The following is a 6,679-nucleotide window of genomic DNA, read 5'->3' as shown; positions in this document are numbered from 1 at the left end:
TCATAAATATACTGATAATAAAGTATACATAATATCCCATATGGTGAGCAACAGCATATATCTAAATGACATTATAACAACACCAGAGAAGCAAAAAGCAGAAGCAAGCAAAAACTTAAACATATTTCTTTAGTTAGACTAGGAAATGTTTAAGCTCCCAATCGGTATTAATACCGTAGGGATGCAATGTATTCATGATATAGATCCAGTGCCCAGACAGAGGCACCTATCTCACCAAGAGATAGTGAGCTGGCACTGAGAACAGGAGGGAGGGAGGCGCTGTTCTCATTGTCTGGTTCATAATTCCCACCTTCCTTGCCTCAGCCTCCCTGTCACACCCTCAGACCGGATTGGCCAACACAGATGAGCCCTCATTCTGTGATTGGCTCCCCATTCAGCATCAATGCTGGGATTGGTCGTTGCCCCGTTCTCCATGATTTTCCATTGAGAACTGCAACCTAGAAAAGCAGCGACCAATTTGAGTTCCACAAGCCTCTCCTGGGTTGGCGTGAAGATAGACTAAGCGGGGGGCTCTGAGGATGTGCCAGAGACACCTGAAGTCGAGGCTGCTTGTACGCCAAGCTGGAGATTTGAAGTTACCTTTCCACAACTTGCATCCAGCGGTGCTTGGAAACTCATGACCTACGGCAAAAGTGGAATCTGCTCCGTTAAAGTCATGTTGGTGGCGTCGGCCGAAATTAATACCCGTTTATTTGTTTATCTCTGTGTCCTCTCTGGTGCTTAATTCCACAAAAGAGTCCCGGTCTCTTGCCAGAACACATTAGAAATAAAGCATTCCATTTACATGGGATGCAAGGTGCAACAAGGCATGCAAAAAAATCCCTGTATCTCAGGGGCCTTGGAGCCAGATGAACCCAAGTGACAGGGCGTAACCTTTATTAACCGGTCCCTGGGCCTCATTCCATCACAAGCATAGCTAAGGTCTCTGTACTTAGGGAGGAGCCTAAGTAGACACCGGCCTGTTTTCACATTCAGCTACCTGTGTGGAAGCGGAAGCGGTGACGTCAACGCGCTGACACCGAAACATCGCGAGATACACGCGGCTACCGGCAAGGATTGCCAGGGACTGGTGTTTGCTGCTGGACAGCCGGGTCGGGCGCTCCTATTGATTTTAAAACTCACTGTGTCTGTGAGTATATGTCTGTTTGTGCATTGGAGGTATTAAAAGGTTTTTAGGTATTGCGCAATCCTCTGCCCCCTTTTTTATCCCTGGTTGGAGTTGTATATACAGGAATACGGGAGTGGACACAGATGACAACACCTGGAGAAAAAGATTCTATCTGAGCCTATCCGAAGACGGCGCACCTCGTGGGGTTTGTGCTGTGCCTGAAAACGCTGGGATTTGGAAAATCACAGATTCTCTCCACTGCATGCTGCCTGCTTTGCATCTAGTAAGTAGGTACGGGTTGAAGCTGTATATGGGGGAATTCATTTGATGAAACAATACTGCGCAATGTTTTGTCCATGGTTTTTATCATACACCACAGGATAACAGTCTGCAGCAAAAAAGAAAAAAACTCCTCCCGTTTTTCTTCACAAATCTTGGGAACTGAGTCCATTTACCACTCAAACATCTGAAAGGAAGGACTCCACTCTCATCACTTATATCCTTTATTTTTATGGACATTGCTTTTTATAGTAATATTCACAAATATATTGTACACTTTGCGCCAGGTTATTTTCTATATTTCTATATTCACTATTGCATCCAGCGGTGCTTGGAAACTCATGACCTGCGGCAAAAGTGGAATCTGCTCCGTTAAAGTCATGTTGGTGGCGTCGGCCGAAATACCCGTTTATTTGTTTATCTCTTTGTCCTCTCTGGTGCTTGATCCCACAAAAGAGTCCCGGTCTCTTGCCAGAACACATTAGAAATAAAGCATTCCATGTACATGGGATGCAAGGTGCAACCAGGCATGCAAAAAAAACCTGTATCTCAGGGGCCTTGGAGCCAGATGAACCCAAGTGACAGGGCGTAACCTTTATTAACCGGTCCCTGGGCCTCATTCCATCACAAGCATAGCTAAGGTCTCTGTACATGCAGGGCTGAGAAACCCTTTGTGCAGCTCGCATGTCGAGAGAACTGGCAAATTCTGTGACTGGAGGTGAAGAGCGGTGCAGGAATACAAGGGGGAGTGACCATGGGAGAAGATCAGACCAGGGGGCAATCAACCCAAAAAGCAGAACATTTTGTCATCCATCCAAATATCCGGATGCCGAGCCCAGCATGGGACATCCTGTCAGCCATGGAAGCCATTGTTGGGCCCCGTTGGTGGATGCTGCTCCCATTGGCCAATTCATATTTCTTTCCGCTGCCCTTTAATTTGCAATCACCCATTTCAAGCCCTGATTGGCCAGTTCAGACAAGACCATGTGTCCTGAATGGCTCCTGTGCATCATTAATGCTGTGATTGGCCGCAGCCCTGTTTGCCATGGAAGCAAGAAATCTAGGAAATGGGAACCCAATCAGTTTCAGATCTTATTCTGATCCTAACGTGGTGATAGATTAAGCTGTGCCCCCTGAGACTGTGCCAGAGACACTCAAAAATTAGATTGTAAGCTCCTCGGAGCAGGGACTCCTCTTCCTAAATGTAACGTTTGTCTGAAGCACTTATTCCATTGACCAGTTATTTATATATTATGTGTTATTTATATGATTACCACGTGTATTACTAATGGGAATTGCTATGTACATTAATGGTGCTATACAAATAAATGTAAAGGGGGGTTAAGGCTGCACACCACAATATATAAACAAATACATACAGTTTACCGGTGCTGCTGGTTCAAGGAAGTACCTGCCAGGAATTTCCAAAGTACACTGAGGAAAAAAGAGAGAGATCCAGTTGGTCGAAACGTCGTGTGGCACAATAAATTCATTATCCTGAAATCCGTGTAGCGCTGGATCTCTCTCTTTTTTCCTCGCTATACAAATAAAGACATAGGGGGTCATGCACTAAGCTCCGTTAAGTTGTTTTTAGAGCGCAAAGTGCTTTTAGAACGTGATGTTGCGCTGAACACGATGCACTAAGCCACGCTAACAGGCACTTTGCGCTTTAAAACTGACTTTTTTCAGGAAATATTTCAAAGTCCAACTTTGCGTTAAATTCTGCCCTTAAGCGGGATGCACTAAGCTACGTAACCTTAGCGTACGCGAAAGTTGCGTTCAACAGAACACCTCAGCTCAAGGTAGACGCAAAAAAAGCTGGACTTTGAAAAATTTCTTGCTCTACATTTCTGCATGCGCAAAACCCATACAACAGGCCGGCGGGTGTCCCCGGCTGACCCCACGGGGGTCCCCGAGGGAGATCGGGGGTCGCGCAGGTGTCCCCGGCTGACCCCACAGGTGTCCCGGGGTACCCGCGGGCCTGCGGTACCAATGTTGTGCTTACAAAAATACTAAACATTATTTCTAACTAAATACACCCCCCTAACACATACAGTACAATAATGTGCAAAATAACTATTATTCAGATATGGATAATAGATTATTTGCCCATTATTAAATACTGCATTAGCATACATAAATAAATTAAATAAATACAGTTATACTTACCACAACAACAGGTCTCTCTGTCCTCCGTTGAAAGAAAGCATACAGAATATACATAATAAAGACATTCTAATGGCCCCTAACCCCTTAATCACCTTAGCGTTTACTTACCGCTATAGTCATTAAGGGGTTAACCCAGCCTGCCCCGATACACACCCGGGAGGCCTAAGCACCCACCCTGAACTGACTATACCCACCCTGTACCCATTGAGTAGTATAGTGGTACATCATACCCATATAATAATAATATGGGCATGATAAGCCTCTATTGCACTCAAAGGGCATCCTAATTACAATACATTAATGCACCAGATACACAATAATAAAACCTAACTCCAAAAAAACATACTTCACTAAATAAAAACTGTAGCCAGCTAATCCAATGAATACAAGCAATAACAACATCAACAATGAATTCATTAAACCATTAACCAATCAAAACAATTAATTCCTAAACCAACTCAAAATGAATAGTAACACTAACCAATCAAGCCAATTAATTACTACAACATTAATGAATGTAAACATTAAAAGACAAAGAAATACATTCAAACACTATCTGAAATAACAATTAAATGCATTAGCTAACATAATACAACATTAACTACAAATGAACACCAATCGCAAACATTTTATTAGCATTAAGCAGGAAAAAAAAAAAACAATGACATCCACATAAGAAACTGACAAAAAAAACCAACAGCAATAACAAGCCACAAATGCCCCCCAAATATTGTCATAATAATGTATTAATCTGTACCTCAATGTGCCTCCCCCAAAAAATAAAAAAACACATCCAATGAAGAAACCTGTAATAATAGACATTTACAAACATTCAATAAAGTACTTTGATACATTGAATCAAACACTGAATGTTTTCAATTTAGAGAGATACCTTCCCCCTGAGATTATTATTGTAGATGGTTGCAACATATATCACTGTTACACTAGTTTGTAAGAGTAGCTAATGATAGCAATTGTATAGGAGAAAGTTACTTAGTAGGATTGGTTAGTGGAGATTGTGACACATTTGACCACTAAGTAGTTATTTGCATAGAAAGTGATCAGACTAGTGTTATTAACTTGGTCGCTTGAGCACCTGTTTAGGTAAAAGTAATCACCATGTTGGTTTAGGCACATAATAATAATAATAATAATAATAATAATAATAATAATAATAATAATAATAATAATAATAATAATAATAATAATAATAATAATTATGTTATTATTATTATTATTATTATTATTATTATTATTATTATTATTAGTTAGATTTCATTCACTGAGGTTGTCACAAACAACGTATTAATTTTATTTTACTTATTTCTGTGGGGAAAAAAATTATGGTCTCCAAAAAATTAGAGTATTGAATGTATTAATTCCAATACATATGTAATGCATTTTATCTATAAATAATAAAAGAACAAAACAGCATTGGATACGTTATAGATAATATATTAATTAGAGGAGGTGAACTATTGGAAAAAAACAACTGTTTTTCTCTTCACCACTTAAAGTAAAGATTGGTAGGTTCATGTGTAATGTTTGTTCATAGTAATAGTGTAACAAGTATTAAAAGTGAAGGCTTATTAAGAATGGGATATTGAGTGCAGCTTTGGGGAAAATATCTCTTCAATTTGTAGTTACAAATAACTAACTGACTTATTCAGGATACATAAGAAATCTATAGTTTAAAAAAGAATGAACAGTATGAGAAGATACATTAATTAATAATAAAAAAAACATATTGAAACAATGGAAATATATCCTTATCCAGATCTGCCTAAATGGTGAAATAGTTTGACAAGCATTGGAAAAAAGATGCAAAAACACAGCAACAATTAATGCATAATTAAATAGTCATCTTACATGCTAATATTGAATCTGAAAAATAAAAAACAAGTCTTGATATAGTTCAGCTTCTGTTTAAATGTATTAGATAGTGTGTATTTACATTGGTAATTTTAATATTTCATATGCAGTGATATAGTTCAATAAATAAGGAATGAGGATACGTTTAATAGATATCTTTAAATACAGGCCCCTGTTCAGTCTAGTTATATTACTCTAACATCAGATGTTCATCTTTATTTAGAAAATACATAATACATTATGGAATATTTAATTTGTGCTTAAACTATAACACATTGTGTATACACATATACAGACTTGGTATTTTAATTAAAAGCAAACTACTGTGACTGGAGCATTAGAGGGAAGCCAAAGAGCCCGGTTAGGAGCTGATCAGATCACACAGAGCAGTGACAGCGAGAAGACATTGAGGGAAGCCCCATTTATAGCGCAGCACTGCCACCGTGTGGTGCTCTGGGAACTGCAGGCATTAAGGAAACGAGCCGCGCGGTTCCGCTTCTTTGTGCCTCTGTGTTCGGGTTTATAATAATAACACAATGTGAACATTAGAAGAAGAGGAACCAAGAAAGTCCCATTGAAGCAATGATCTGGGAAAGAAAACCCCTCATATTACATTTCACCGATTAAAGATCATTTGAATATTTGGTATAAGTACATGTTCCATGTCAGAGAGCTCTGTGCTGTATCTGTGCAAACACTAATGTTATCACATTAAATCTTTTTAATTGTCCCACTTACAAGCACTAAATATATAATAACTTTATTAGGACGATATCGGTCTGAGGCGGGATTTTTGAACATCGCAACGGCTTTCACAGAACCAATCAGAGCGAAGGGCGGGACCAAAGCAGCCAATCACAGCGATCTGCAGTCCATAAATACGCAGCTGCAGCGGTTTTTTTTCTTTGAGGAGGAGAATCCAGTCGAGTTCACTTGAGTCTTTTCATTGAGATTCATTCATTCATTGAACTGACCGGAGAGGCTGATGACTCCTCGAGTGGGTCACTTCCCATCACAGCGCCCGCCGCCGACACCACTTTCCAGAGTTTCAGTCGGGGATGTATTGACTGGCCCGTTTGGAGAGCCGCCGCTGCCACGTGGGGGAGAGCCGCCGCTGCCACGTGGGGGAGAGCCGCCGCTGCCACGTGGGGGAGAGCCGCTGCTGCCACGTGTGGGAGAGCTGCTGCTGCCACGTGGGTCATTGCCCATCGCTTTGCTTTATAGCTTTAT

The sequence above is a fragment of the Ascaphus truei genome, assembly GCF_040206685.1.
Source record: "Ascaphus truei isolate aAscTru1 chromosome 12 unlocalized genomic scaffold, aAscTru1.hap1 SUPER_12_unloc_1, whole genome shotgun sequence".
NCBI classification, from domain to species: Eukaryota; Metazoa; Chordata; class Amphibia; order Anura; family Ascaphidae; genus Ascaphus; species Ascaphus truei.
This window is presented reverse-complemented; position numbering follows the sequence as displayed.